Source organism: Atractosteus spatula, chromosome 20 (genome assembly GCF_055471065.1).
Source record: "Atractosteus spatula isolate fAtrSpa1 chromosome 20, fAtrSpa1.hap1, whole genome shotgun sequence".
NCBI lineage: Eukaryota > Metazoa > Chordata > Actinopteri > Semionotiformes > Lepisosteidae > Atractosteus > Atractosteus spatula.
The window spans coordinates 2,856,365-2,870,655 of record NC_142725.1 but is presented as its reverse complement, the minus strand read 5'-3'; positions in this window follow the sequence as shown (position 1 = coordinate 2,870,655).

The following is a 14,291-nucleotide window of genomic DNA, read 5'->3' as shown; positions in this document are numbered from 1 at the left end:
AGCAGTTACATTGGGATGCTAAAGATTGAAAAACGCGTTTATCTCATGCTGAAAAACACGTTTTGACAACTTTTGCACAGTGGGGCTAAGAGCTGACTCAGTGTGCTCTTCTGAGCCCAGCAGTTACATTGGGATGCTAAAGATTGAAAAACGCGTTTATCTCATGCTGAAAAACACGTTTTGACAACTTCTGCACAGTGGGGCGAAGAGCTGACTCAGTGTGCTCTTCTGAGTCCAACAGTTACATTGAGATGCTCCAGATTGAAAAACGCGTTTATCTCGGGCTGAAAAACATGTTTTGAGAACTTCTGCACAGTGGGGCTAAGAGCTGACTCAGTGTGCTCTTCTGAGCCCAGCAGTTACATTGGGATGCTAAAGAATGAAAAATGCGTTTATTTCGTGCTGAAAAACACGTTTTGACAACTTCTGCACTGTGGGGCTAAGAGCTGACTCAGTGTGCTCTTCTGAGCCCAGCAGTTACATTGGGATGCTCCGGACTGAAAAACATGTTTATCTCGAGCTGAAAACGACGTTTTGACAACTTCTACACAGTGGGGCTAAGAGCTGACTCAGTGTGCTCTTCTGAGTCCAGCAGTTACATTGGGATACACCAGATTGAAAAACACATTTATCTCGGGCTGAAAAAGACGTTTTGACAACTTCTGCACAGTGGGGCGAAGAACTGACTCAGTGTGCTCTTCTGAGCGCAGCAGTTACATTGGGATGCTCCAGATTGAAAAACGCGTTTATCTCGGGCTGAAAAACATGTTTTGAGATCTTCTGCATAGTGGGGCTAAGAGCTGACTCAGTGTTCTCCTCTGAGCCCAGCAGTTACATTGGGATGCTAAAGATTGAAAAACGCGTTTATCTCATGCTGAAAAACACGTTTTGACAACTTCTGCACAGTGCGGCTAAGAGCTGACTCGGTGTTCTCTTCTGAGACCAGCAGTTCCATTAGTATGCTCCAGATTGAAAAACGCGTTTATCTCGGGCTGAAAAAGACGTTTTGACAACATCTTCACAGTGGGGCTAAGAGCTGACTCAGTGTGCTCTTCTGAACCTAGCAGTTATATTGGGATGTTCCAGATTGAAAAACGCGTTTATCTCGGGTTGAAAAACACGTTTTGAGAACTTCTTCACAGTGGGGCTAAGAGCTGACTCAGTGTGCTCCTCTGAGCCCAGCAGTTACATTGGGATGCTCTAGACTGAAAAATGCGTTTATTTCGGGCTGAAAAAGACGTTTTGACAACTTCTTCACAGTGGGGCTAAGAGCTGACTCAGTGTGATCTTCTGAGCCCAGCAGTTACATTGGGATGCTCCAGATTGAAAAACGCGTTTATCTCGGGTTGAAAAACACGTTTTGAGAACTTCTGCATAGTGGGGCGATGAGCTGACTCAGTGAGCTCTTCTGAGCCCAACAGTTACATTGGGATGCTCCAGATTGAAAAACGCGTTTATCTCGGGCTGAAAAACATGTTTTGAGAACTTCTGCATAGTGGGGCGAAGAGCTGACTCAGTGTGCTCTTCTAAACCCAGCAGTTACATTGGGATGCTCCAGACTGAAAAACATGTTTATCTCGGGCTCAAAAACACGTTTGGACAACTTCTGCATAGTGGGGCGAAGAGCTGACTCAGTGTGCTCTTCTGAGCCCAGCAGTTACATTGGGATGCTCTAGATTGAAAAACGCGTTTAATTCGGGCTGAAAAAGACGTTTAGACAACTTCTTCACAGTGGGGCTAAGAGCTGACTCAGTGTGCTCTTCTGAGCCCAGCAGTTACATTGGGATGCTCCAGATTGAAAAACGCGTTTATTTGGGGCTGAAAAACACGTTTTGACAACTTTTGCACAGTGGGGCTAAGAGCTGACTCAGTGTGCTCTTCTGAGCCCAGCAGTTACATTGGGATGCTAAAGATTGAAAAACGCGTTTATCTCATGCTGAAAAACACGTTTTGACAACTTCTGCACAGTGGGGCTAAGAGCTGACTCAGTGTGCTCTTCTGAGCCCAGAAGTTACAATGGGATGCTCCAGATTGAAAAACGCGTTTATCTCGGCCTGAAAAACCCGTTTTGACAACTTCTGCACAGTGGGGCTAAGAGCTGTTTCAGTGTGTTCTTCTGAGCCTAGCAGTTACATTGGGATGCTCCAGATTGAAAAACGCATTTTTCTCGGGCTGAAATACATGTTTTGACAACTTCTGCACAGTGGGGCTAAGAGCTGACTCAGTGTGCTCTTCTGAGTCCAGCAGTTACATTGGGATGCACCAGATTGAAAAACACATTTATCTCGGGCTGAAAAAGACATTTTGACAACTTCTGCACTGTGCGTCTAAGAGCTGACTCAGTGTTCTCTTCTGAGACCAGCAGTTACATTGGGATGCTCTAGACTGAAAAATGCGTTTATTTCGGGCTGAAATAGACGTTTTGACAACATCTTCACAGTGGGGCTAAGAGCTGACTCAGTGTGCTCTTCTGAACCTAGCAGTTACATTGGGATGTTCCAGATTGAAAAACGCGTTTATCTCGGGTTGAAAAACACGTTTTGAGAACTTCTTCACAGTGGGGCTAAGAGCTGACTCAGTGTGCTCTTCTGAGCCCAGCAGTTACATTGGGATGCTCTAGACTGAAAAATGCGTTTATTTCGGGCTGAAAAAGACGTTTTGACAAGTTCTTCACAGTGGGGCTAAGAGCTGACTCAGTGTGCTCTTCTGAGCCCAGCAGTTACATTGGGATGCTCCAGATTGAAAAACGCGTTTATCTCGGGTTGAAAAACACGTTTTGAGAACTTCTTCACAGTGGGGCTAAGAGCTGACTCAGTGTTCTCTTCTGAGACCAGCAGTTCCATTTGGATGCTCCAGATTGAAAAACGCGTTTATCTGGGGCTGAAAACACGTTTTGACAACTTCTTCACAGTGGGGCTAAGAGCTGACTCAGTGTGCTCTTCTGAGCCCAGCAGTTACATTGGGATGCTCTAGATTGAAAAACGCGTTTATTTCGGGCTGAAAAACACGTTTTGAGAACTTCTGCACAGTGGGGCTAAGAGCTGACTCAGTGTGCTCTTCTGAACCTAGCAGTTACATTGGGATGCTAAAGATTGAAAAACGCGTTTATCTCATGCTGAAAAACACGTTTTGACAACTTCTGCACAGTGGGGCTAAGAGCTGACTCACTGTGCTCTTCTGAGCCCAGCAGTTACATTGGGATGCTCCAGATTAAAAAACGCGTTTATCTCGTGTTGAAAAACACGTTTTGACAACTTCTGCACAGTGGGGCTAAGAGCTGAATCAGTGTGCTCTTCTGAGCCCAGCAGTTACATTGGGATGCTCCAGAATGAAAAACGCGTTTATTTCGGGCTCAGAAACACGTTTGGACAACTTCTGCATAGTGGGGCAAAGAGCTGACTCAGTGTGCTCTTCTGAGCCCAGCAGTTACATTGGGATGCTCTAGATTGAAAAACGCGTTTATTTCTGGCTGAAAAAGACGTTTTGACAACTTCTTCACAGTGGGGCTAAGAGCTGACTCAGTGTGCTCTTCTGAGCCCAGCAGTTACATTGGGATGCTCCAGATTGAAAAACGCGCTTATCTCGTGTTGAAAAACACGTTTTGACAACTTCTGCACAGTGGGGCTAAGAGCTGACTCAGTGTGCTCTTCTGAGCCCAGCAGTTACATTGGGATGCTCCAGACTGAAAAACATGTTTATCTCGGGCTCAAAAACACGTTTGGACAACTTCTGCATAGTGGGGCGAAGAGCTGACTCAGTGTGCTCTTCTGAGCCCAGCAGTTACATTGGGATGCTCTAGATTGAAAAACCCGTTTAATTCGGGCTGAAAAAGACGTTTTGACAACTTCTTCACAGTGGGGCTAAGAGCTGACTCAGTGTGCTCTTCTGAGCCCAGCAGTTACATTGGGATGCTCCAGATTGAAAAACGCGTTTATTTGGGGCTGAAAAACACGTTTTGACAACTTTTGCACAGTGGGGCTAAGAGGTGACTCAGTGTGCTCTTCTGAGCCCAGCAGTTACTTTGGGATGCTAAAGATTGAAAAACGCGTTTATCTCATGCTGAAAAACACGTTTTGACAACTTCTGCACAGTGGGGCGAAGAGCTGACTCAGTGTGCTCTTCTGAGTCCAACAGTTACATTGAGATGCTCCAGATTGAAAAACGCGTTTATCTCGGGCTGAAAAACATGTTTTGAGAACTTCTGCACAGTGGGGCTAAGAGCTGACTCAGTGTGCTCTTCTGAGCGCAGCAGTTACATTGGGATGCTCCAGATTGAAAAACGCGTTTATCTCGTGCTGAAAAACACGTTTGGACAACTTCTGCATAGTGGGGCAAAGAGCTGACTCAGTGTGCTCTTCTGAGCCCAGCAGTTACATTGGGATGCTCTAGATTGAGAAACGCGTTTATTACGGGCTGAAAAAGACGTTTTGACAACTTCTTCACAGTGGGGCTAAGAGCTGACTCAGTGTGCTCTTCTGAGACCAGCAGTTACATTGGGATGCTAAAGATTGAAAAACGCGTTTATCTCATGCTGAAAAACACGTTTTGACAACTTCTGCACAGTGGGGCTAAGAGCTGACTCAGTGTTCTCTTCTGAGACCAGCAGTTCCATTAGGATGCTCCAGATTGAAAAACGCGTTTATCTGGGGCTGAAAACACGTTTTGACAACTTCTTCACAGTGGGGCTAAGAGCTGACTCAGTGTGCTCTTCTGAGCCCAGCAGTTACATTGGTATGCTAAAGATTGAAAAACGCGTTTATCTCGTGTTGAAAAACACGTTTTGACAACTTCTGCACAGTGGGGCTAAGAGCTGACTCAGTGTGCTCTTCTGAGCCCAGCAGTTACATTAGGATGCTCCAGACTGAAAAACATGTTTATCTCGGGCTCAAAAACACGTTTGGACAACTTCTGCATAGTGGGGCGAAGAGCTGACTCAGTGTGCTCTTCTGAGCCCAGCAGTTACATTGGGATGCTCCAGATTGAAAAACGCGTTTATTTGGGGCTGAAAAACACGTTTTGACAACTTTTGCAAAGTGGGGCTAAGAGCTGACTCAGTGTGCTCTTCTGAGTCCAACAGTTACATTGAGATGCTCCATATTGAAAAACGCGTTTATCTCGGGCTGAAAAACATGTTTTGAGAACTTCTGCACAGTGGGGCTAAGAGCTGACTCAGTGTGCTCTTCTGAGCCCAGCAGTTACATTGGGATGCTAAAGATTGAAAAACACGTTTATCTCATGCTGAAAAACACGTTTTGACAACTTCTGCACAGTGCGGCTAAGAGCTGACTCAGTGTTCTCTTCTGAGAACAGCAGTTCCATTAGGATGCTCCAGATTGAAAAACGCGTTTATCTCGGGCTGAAATAGACGTTTTGACAACATCTTCACAGTGGGGCTAAGAGCTGACTCAGTGTGCTCTTCTGAACCTAGCAGTTACATTGGGATGTTCCAGATTGAAAAACGCGTTTATCTCTGGTTGAAAAACACGTTTTGAGAACTTCTTCACAGTGGGGCTAAGAGCTGACTCAGTGTGCTCTTCTGAGCCCAGCAGTTACATTGGGATGCTCCAGATTAAAAAACGCGTTTATCTCGTGTTGAAAAACACGTTTTGACAACTTCTGCACAGTGGGGCTAAGAGCTGAATCAGTGTGCTCTTCTGAGCCCAGCAGTTACATTGGGATGCTCCAGACTGAAAAACATGTTTATCTCGGGCTCAAAAACACGTTTGGACAACTTCTGCATAGTGGGGCGAAGAGCTGACTCAGTGTGCTCTTCTGAGCCCAGCAGTTACATTGGGATGCTCCAGATTGAAAAACGCGTTTATTTGGGGCTGAAAAACACGTTTTGACAACTTTTGCAAAGTGGGGCTAAGAGCTGACTCAGTGTGCTCTTCTGAGTCCAACAGTTACATTGAGATGCTCCAGAATGAAAAACGCGTTTATCTCGGGCTCAGAAACACGTTTGGACAACTTCTGCATAGTGGGGCAAAGAGCTGACTCAGTGTGCTCTTCTGAGCCCAGCAGTTACATTGGGATGCTCTAGATTGAAAAACGCGTTTATCTCATGCTGAAAAACACGTTTTGACAACTTCTGCACAGTGGGGCTAAGAGCTGACACAGTGTTCTCTTCTGAGACCAGCAGTTCCATTAGGATGCTCCAGATTGAAAAACGCGTTTATCTCGTGTTGAAAAACACGTTTTGACAACTTCTGCACAGTTGGGCTAAGAGCTGACTCAGTGTGCTCTTCTGAGCCCAGCAGTTACATTGGGATGCTCCAGACTGAAAAACATGTTTATCTCGGGCTCAAAAACACGTTTGGACAACTTCTGCATAGTGGGGCGAAGAGCTGACTCAGTGTGCTCTTCTGAGCCCAGCAGTTACATTGGGATGCTCTAGATTGAAAAACGCGTTTAATTCGGGCTGAAAAAGACGTTTTGACAACTTCTTCACAGTGGGGCTAAGGGCTGACTCAGTGTGCTCTTCTGAGCCCAGCAGTTACATTGGGATGCTCCAGATTGAAAAACGCGTTTATTTGGGGCTGAAAAACAAGTTTTGACAACTTTTGCACAGTGGGGCTAAGAGCTGACTCAGTGTGCTCTTCTGAGCCCAGCAGTTACATTGGGATGCTAAAGATTGAAAAACGCGTTTATCTCATGCTGAAAAACACGTTTTGACAACTTCTGCACAGTGGGGCGAAGAGCTGACTCAGTGTGCTCTTCTGAGTCCAACAGTTACATTGAGATGCTCCAGATTGAAAAACGCGTTTATCTCGGGCTGAAAAACATGTTTTGAGAACTTCTGCACAGTGGGGCTAAGAGCTGACTCAGTGTGCTCTTCTGAGCCCAGCAGTTACATTGGGATGCTAAAGAATGAAAAACGCGTTTATCTCGTGCTGAAAAACACGTTTTGACAACTTCTGCACAGTGGGGCTAAGAGCTGACTCAGTGTGCTCTTCTGAGCCCAGCAGTTACATTGGGATGCTCCGGACTGAAAAACACATTTATCTCGGGCTGAAAAAGACGTTTTGACAATTTCTGCACAGTGGGGCGAAGAGCTGACTCAGTGTGCTCTTCTGAGCGCAGCAGTTACATTGGGATGCTCCAGATTGAAAAACGCGTTTATCTCGGGCTGAAAAACATGTTTTGAGATCTTCTGCATAGTGGGGCTAAGAGCTGACTCAGTGTGCTCCTCTGAGCCCAGCAGTTACATTGGGATGCTAAAGATTGAAAAACGCGTTTATCTCATGCTGAAAAACACGTTTTGACAACTTTTGCACAGTGGGGCTAAGAGCTGACTCAGTGTGCTCTTCTGAGCCCAGCAGTTACATTGGGATGCTAAAGATTGAAAAACGCGTTTATCTCATGCTGAAAAACACGTTTTGACAACTTCTGCACAGTGGGGCGAAGAGCTGACTCAGTGTGCTCTTCTGAGTCCAACAGTTACATTGAGATGCTCCAGATTGAAAAACGCGTTTATCTCGGGCTGAAAAACATGTTTTGAGAACTTCTGCACAGTGGGGCTAAGAGCTGACTCAGTGTGCTCTTCTGAGCCCAGCAGTTACATTGGGATGCTAAAGAATGAAAAATGCGTTTATTTCGTGCTGAAAAACACGTTTTGACAACTTCTGCACTGTGGGGCTAAGAGCTGACTCAGTGTGCTCTTCTGAGCCCAGCAGTTACATTGGGATGCTCCGGACTGAAAAACATGTTTATCTCGAGCTGAAAACGACGTTTTGACAACTTCTACACAGTGGGGCTAAGAGCTGACTCAGTGTGCTCTTCTGAGTCCAGCAGTTACATTGGGATACACCAGATTGAAAAACACATTTATCTCGGGCTGAAAAAGACGTTTTGACAACTTCTGCACAGTGGGGCGAAGAACTGACTCAGTGTGCTCTTCTGAGCGCAGCAGTTACATTGGGATGCTCCAGATTGAAAAACGCGTTTATCTCGGGCTGAAAAACATGTTTTGAGATCTTCTGCATAGTGGGGCTAAGAGCTGACTCAGTGTGCTCCTCTGAGCCCAGCAGTTACATTGGGATGCTAAAGATTGAAAAACGCGTTTATCTCATGCTGAAAAACACGTTTTGACAACTTCTGCACAGTGCGGCTAAGAGCTGACTCGGTGTTCTCTTCTGAGACCAGCAGTTCCATTAGTATGCTCCAGATTGAAAAACGCGTTTATCTCGGGCTGAAAAAGACGTTTTGACAACATCTTCACAGTGGGGCTAAGAGCTGACTCAGTGTGCTCTTCTGAACCTAGCAGTTATATTGGGATGTTCCAGATTGAAAAACGCGTTTATCTCGGGTTGAAAAACACGTTTTGAGAACTTCTTCACAGTGGGGCTAAGAGCTGACTCAGTGTGCTCTTCTGAGCCCAGCAGTTACATTGGGATGCTCTAGACTGAAAAATGCGTTTATTTCGGGCTGAAAAAGACGTTTTGACAACGTCTTCACAGTGGGGCTAAGAGCTGACTCAGTGTGATCTTCTGAGCCCAGCAGTTACATTGGGATGCTCCAGATTGAAAAACGCGTTTATCTCGGGTTGAAAAACACGTTTTGAGAACTTCTTCACAGTGGGGCTAAGAGCTGACTCAGTGTGCTCTTCTAAGCCCAGCAGTTACATTGGGATGCAAAAGATTGAAAAACGCGTTTATCTCATGCTGAAAAACACGTTTTGTCAACTTCTGCATAGTGGGGCGATGAGCTGACTCAGTGAGCTCTTCTGAGCCCAACAGTTACATTGGGATGCTCCAGATTGAAAAACGCGTTTATCTCGGGCTGAAAAACATGTTTTGAGAACTTCTGCATAGTGGGGCGAAGAGCTGACTCAGTGTGCTCTTCTGAGCCCAGCAGTTACATTGGGATGCTCCAGACTGAAAAACATGTTTATCTCGGGCTCAAAAACACGTTTGGACAACTTCTGCATAGTGGGGCGAAGAGCTGACTCAGTGTGCTCTTCTGAGCCCAGCAGTTACATTGGGATGCTCTAGATTGAAAAACGCGTTTAATTCGGGCTGAAAAAGACGTTTAGACAACTTCTTCACAGTGGGGCTAAGAGCTGACTCAGTGTGCTCTTCTGAGCCCAGCAGTTACATTGGGATGCTCCAGATTGAAAAACGCGTTTATTTGGGGCTGAAAAACACGTTTTGACAACTTTTGCACAGTGGGGCTAAGAGCTGACTCAGTGTGCTCTTCTGAGCCCAGCAGTTACATTGGGATGCTAAAGATTGAAAAACGCGTTTATCTCATGCTGAAAAACACGTTTTGACAACTTCTGCACAGTGGGGCGAAGAGCTGACTCAGTGTGCTCTTCTGAGCCCAACAGTTACATTGAGATGCTCCAGATTGAAAAACGCGTTAATCTCGGGCTGAAAAACATGTTTTGAGAACCTCTGCACAGTGGGGCTAAGAGCTGACTCAGTGTGCTCTTCTGAGCCCAGCAGTTACATTGGGATGCTCCAGATTGAAAAACGCGTTTATCTCGGCCTGAAAAACCCGTTTTGACAACTTCTGCACAGTGGGGCTAAGAGCTGTTTCAGTGTGTTCTTCTGAGCCTTGCAGTTACATTGGGATGCTCCAGATTGAAAAACGCATTTTTCTCGGGCTGAAATACATGTTTTGACAACTTCTGCACAGTGGGGCTAAGAGCTGACTCAGTGTGCTCTTCTGAGTCCAGCAGTTACATTGGGATGCACCAGATTGAAAAACACATTTATCTCGGGCTGAAAAAGACGTTTTGACAACTTCTGCACAGTGCGGCTAAGAGCTGACTCAGTGTTCTCTTCTGAGACCAGCAGTTACATTGGGATGCTCTAGACTGAAAAATGCGTTTATTTCGGGCTGAAATAGACGTTTTGACAACATCTTCACAGTGGGGCTAAGAGCTGACTCAGTGTGCTCTTCTGAACCTAGCAGTTACATTGGGATGTTCCAGATTGAAAAACGCGTTTATCTCGGGTTGAAAAACACGTTTTGAGAACTTCTTCACAGTGGGGCTAAGAGCTGACTCAGTGTGCTCTTCTGAGCCCAGCAGTTACATTGGGATGCTCTAGACTGAAAAATGCGTTTATTTCGGGCTGAAAAAGACGTTTTGACAAGTTCTTCACAGTGGGGCTAAGAGCTGACTCAGTGTGCTCTTCTGAGCCCAGCAGTTACATTGGGATGCTCCAGATTGAAAAACGCGTTTATCTCGGGTTGAAAAACACGTTTTGAGAACTTCTTCACAGTGGGGCTAAGAGCTGACTCAGTGTTCTCTTCTGAGACCAGCAGTTCCATTTGGATGCTCCAGATTGAAAAACGCGTTTATCTGGGGCTGAAAACACGTTTTGACAACTTCTTCACAGTGGGGCTAAGAGCTGACTCAGTGTGCTCTTCTGAGCCCAGCAGTTACATTGGGATGCTCTAGATTGAAAAACGCGTTTATTTCGGGCTGAAAAACACGTTTTGAGAACTTCTGCACAGTGGGGCTAAGAGCTGACTCAGTGTGCTCTTCTGAACCTAGCAGTTACATTGGGATGCTAAAGATTGAAAAACGCGTTTATCTCATGCTGAAAAACACGTTTTGACAACTTCTGCACAGTGGGGCTAAGAGCTGACTCAGTGTGCTCTTCTGAGCCCAGCAGTTACATTGGGATGCTCCAGATTAAAAAACGCGTTTATCTCGTGTTGAAAAACACGTTTTGACAACTTCTGCACAGTGGGGCTAAGAGCTGACTCAGTGTGCTCTTCTGAGCCCAGCAGTTACATTGGGATGCTCCAGAATGAAAAACGCGTTTATCTCGGGCTCAGAAACACGTTTGGACAACTTCTGCATAGTGGGGCAAAGAGCTGACTCAGTGTGCTCTTCTGAGCCCAGCAGTTACATTGGGATGCTCTAGATTGAGAAACGCGTTTATTTCGGGCTGAAAAAGACGTTTTGACAACTTCTTCACAGTGGGGCTAAGAGCTGACTCAGTGTGCTCTTCTGAGACCAGCAGTTACATTGGGATGCTAAAGATTGAAAAACGCGTTTATCTCATGCTGAAAAACACGTTTTGACAACTTCTGCACAGTGCGGCTAAGAGCTGACTCAGTGTTCTCTTCTGAGACCAGCAGTTCCATTAGGATGCTCCAGATTGAAAAACGCGTTTATCTCGGGCTGAAATAGACGTTTTGACAAAATCTTCACAGTGGGGCTAAGAGCTGACTCAGTGTGCTCTTCTGAACCTAGCAGTTACATTGGGATGTTCCAGATTGAAAAACGCGTTTATCTCGGGTTGAAAAACACGTTTTGAGAACTTCTTCACAGTGGGGCTAAGAGCTGACTCAGTGTGCTCTTCTGAGCCCAGCAGTTACATTGGGATGCTCTAGACTGAAAAATGCGTTTATTTCGGGCTGAAAAAGACGTTTTGACAACTTCTTCACAGTGGGGCTAAGAGCTGACTCAGTGTGCTCTTCTGAGCCCAGCAGTTACATTGGGATGCTCCAGATTGAAAAACGCGTTTATCTCGGGTTGAAAAACACGTTTTGAGAACTTCTTCACAGTGGGGCTAAGAGCTGACTCAGTGTGCTCTTCTAAGCCCAGCAGTTACATTGGGATGCAAAAGATTGAAAAACGCGTTTATCTCATGCTGAAAAACACGTTTTGTCAACTTCTGCATAGTGGGGCGATGAGCTGACTCAGTGTGCTCTTCTGAGCCCAACAGTTACATTGGGATGCTCCAGATTGAAAAACGCATTTTTCTCAGGCTGAAAGACACGTTTTGACAACTTCTACACAGTGGGGCTAAGAGCTGACTCAGTGTGCTCTTCTGAGACCAGCAGTTACATTGGGATGCTAAAGATTGAAAAACGCGTTTATCTCATGCTGAAAAACACGTTTTGACAACTTCTGCACAGTGGGGCTAAGAGCTGACTCAGTGTTCTCTTCTGAGACCAGCATTTCCATTAGGATGCTCCAGATTGAAAAACGCGTTTATCTGGGGCTGAAAACACGTTTTGACAACTTCTTCACAGTGGGGCTAAGAGCTGACTCAGTGTGCTCTTCTGAGCCCAGCAGTTACATTGGGATGCTAAAGATTGAAAAACGCGTTTATCTCATGCTGAAAAACACGTTTTGACAACTTCTGCACAGTGGGGCTAAGAGCTGACTCAGTGTGCTCTTCTGAGCCCAGCAGTTACATTAGGATGCTCCAGACTGAAAAACATGTTTATCTCGGGCTCAAAAACACGTTTGGACAACTTCTGCATAGTGGGGCGAAGAGCTGACTCAGTGTGCTCTTCGGAGCCCAGCAGTTACATTGGGATGCTCTAGATTGAAAAACGCGTTTAATTCGGGCTGAAAAAGACGTTTTGACAACTTCTTCACAGTGGGGCTAAGAGCTGACTCAGTGTGCTCTTCTGAGCCCAGCAGTTACATTGGGATGCTCCAGATTGAAAAACGCGTTTATTTGGGGCTGAAAAACACGTTTTGACAACTTTTGCACAGTGGGGCTAAGAGCTGACTCAGTGTGCTCCTCTTAGCCCAGCAGTTACATTGGGATGCTAAAGATTGAAAAACGCGTTTATCTCATGCTGAAAAACACGTTTTGACAACTTCTGAACAGTGGGGCGAAGAGCTGACTCAGTGTGCTCTTCTGAGTCCAACAGTTACATTGAGATGCTCCAGATTGAAAAACGCGTTTATCTCGGGCTGAAAAACATGTTTTGAGAACTTCTGCACAGTGGGGCTAAGAGCTGACTCAGTGTGCTCTTCTGAGCCCAGCAGTTACATTGGGATGCTAAAGATTGAAAAACACGTTTATCTCATGCTGAAAAACACGTTTTGACAACTTCTGCACAGTGCGGCTAAGAGCTGACTCAGTGTTCTCTTCTGAGACCAGCAGTTCCATTAGGATGCTCCAGATTGAAAAACGCGTTTATCTCGGGTTGAAATAGACGTTTTGACAACATCTTCACAGTGGGGCTAAGAGCTGACTCAGTGTGCTCTTCTGAACCTAGCAGTTACATTGGGATGTTCCAAATTGAAAAACGCGTTTATCTCGGGTTGAAAAACACGTTTTGAGAACTTCTTCACAGTGGGGCTAAGAGCTGACTCAGTGTGCTCTTCTGAGCCCAGCAGTTACATTGGGATGCTCTAGACTGAAAAATGCGTTTATTTCGGGTTGAAAAAGACGTTTTGACAACTTCTTCACAGTGGGGCTAAGAGCTGACTCAGTGTGCTCTTCTGAGCCCAGCAGTTACATTGGGATGCTCCAGATTGAAAAACGCGTTTATCTCGGGTTGAAAAACACGTTTTGAGAACTTCTACACAGTAGGGCTAAGAGCTGACTCAGTGTGCTCTTCTGAGTCCAGCAGTTACATTGGGATGCACCAGATTGAAAAACACATTTATCTCGGGCTGAAAAAGACGTTTTGTCAACTTCTGCATAGTGGGGCGATGAGCTGACTCAGTGTGCTCTTCTGAGCCCAACAGTTACATTGGGATGCTCCAGATTGAAAAACGCATTTTTCTCAGGCTGAAAGACACGTTTTGACAACTTCTACACAGTAGGGCTAAGAGCTGACTCAGTGTTCTCTTCTGAGACCAGCAGTTCCATTTGGATGCTAAAGATTGAAAAACGCGTTTATCTGGGGCTGAAAACACGTTTTGACAACTTCTTCACAGTGGGGCTAAGAGCTGACTCAGTGTGCTCTTCTGAGCCCAGCAGTTACATTGGGATGCTCTAGATTGAAAAACGCGTTTATTTCGGGCTGAAAAACACGTTTTGACAACTTCTGCACAGTGGGGCTAAGAGCTGACTCAGTGTGCTCTTCTGAGCCCAGCAGTTACATTGGGATGCTCCAGATTAAAAAACGCGTTTATCTCGTGTTGAAAAACACGTTTTGACAACTTCTGCACAGTGGGGCTAAGAGCTGAATCAGTGTGCTCTTCTGAGCCCAGCAGTTACATTGGGATGCTCCAGAATGAAAAACGCGTTTATCTCGGGCTCAGAAACACGTTTGGACCACTTCTGCATAGTGGGGCAAAGAGCTGACTCAGTGTGCTCTTCTGAGCCCAGCAGTTACATTGGGATGCTCTAGATTGAAAAACGCGTTTATTTCGGGCTGAAAAAGACGTTTTGACAACTTCTTCACAGTGGGGCTAACAGCTGACTCAGTGTGCTCTTCTGAGACCAGCAGTTACATTGGGATGCTAAAGATTGAAAAACGCGTTTATCTCATGCTGAAAAACACGTTTTGACAACTTCTGCACAGTGGGGCTAAGAGCTGACTCAGTGTTCTCTTCTAAGACCAGCAGTTCCATTAGGATG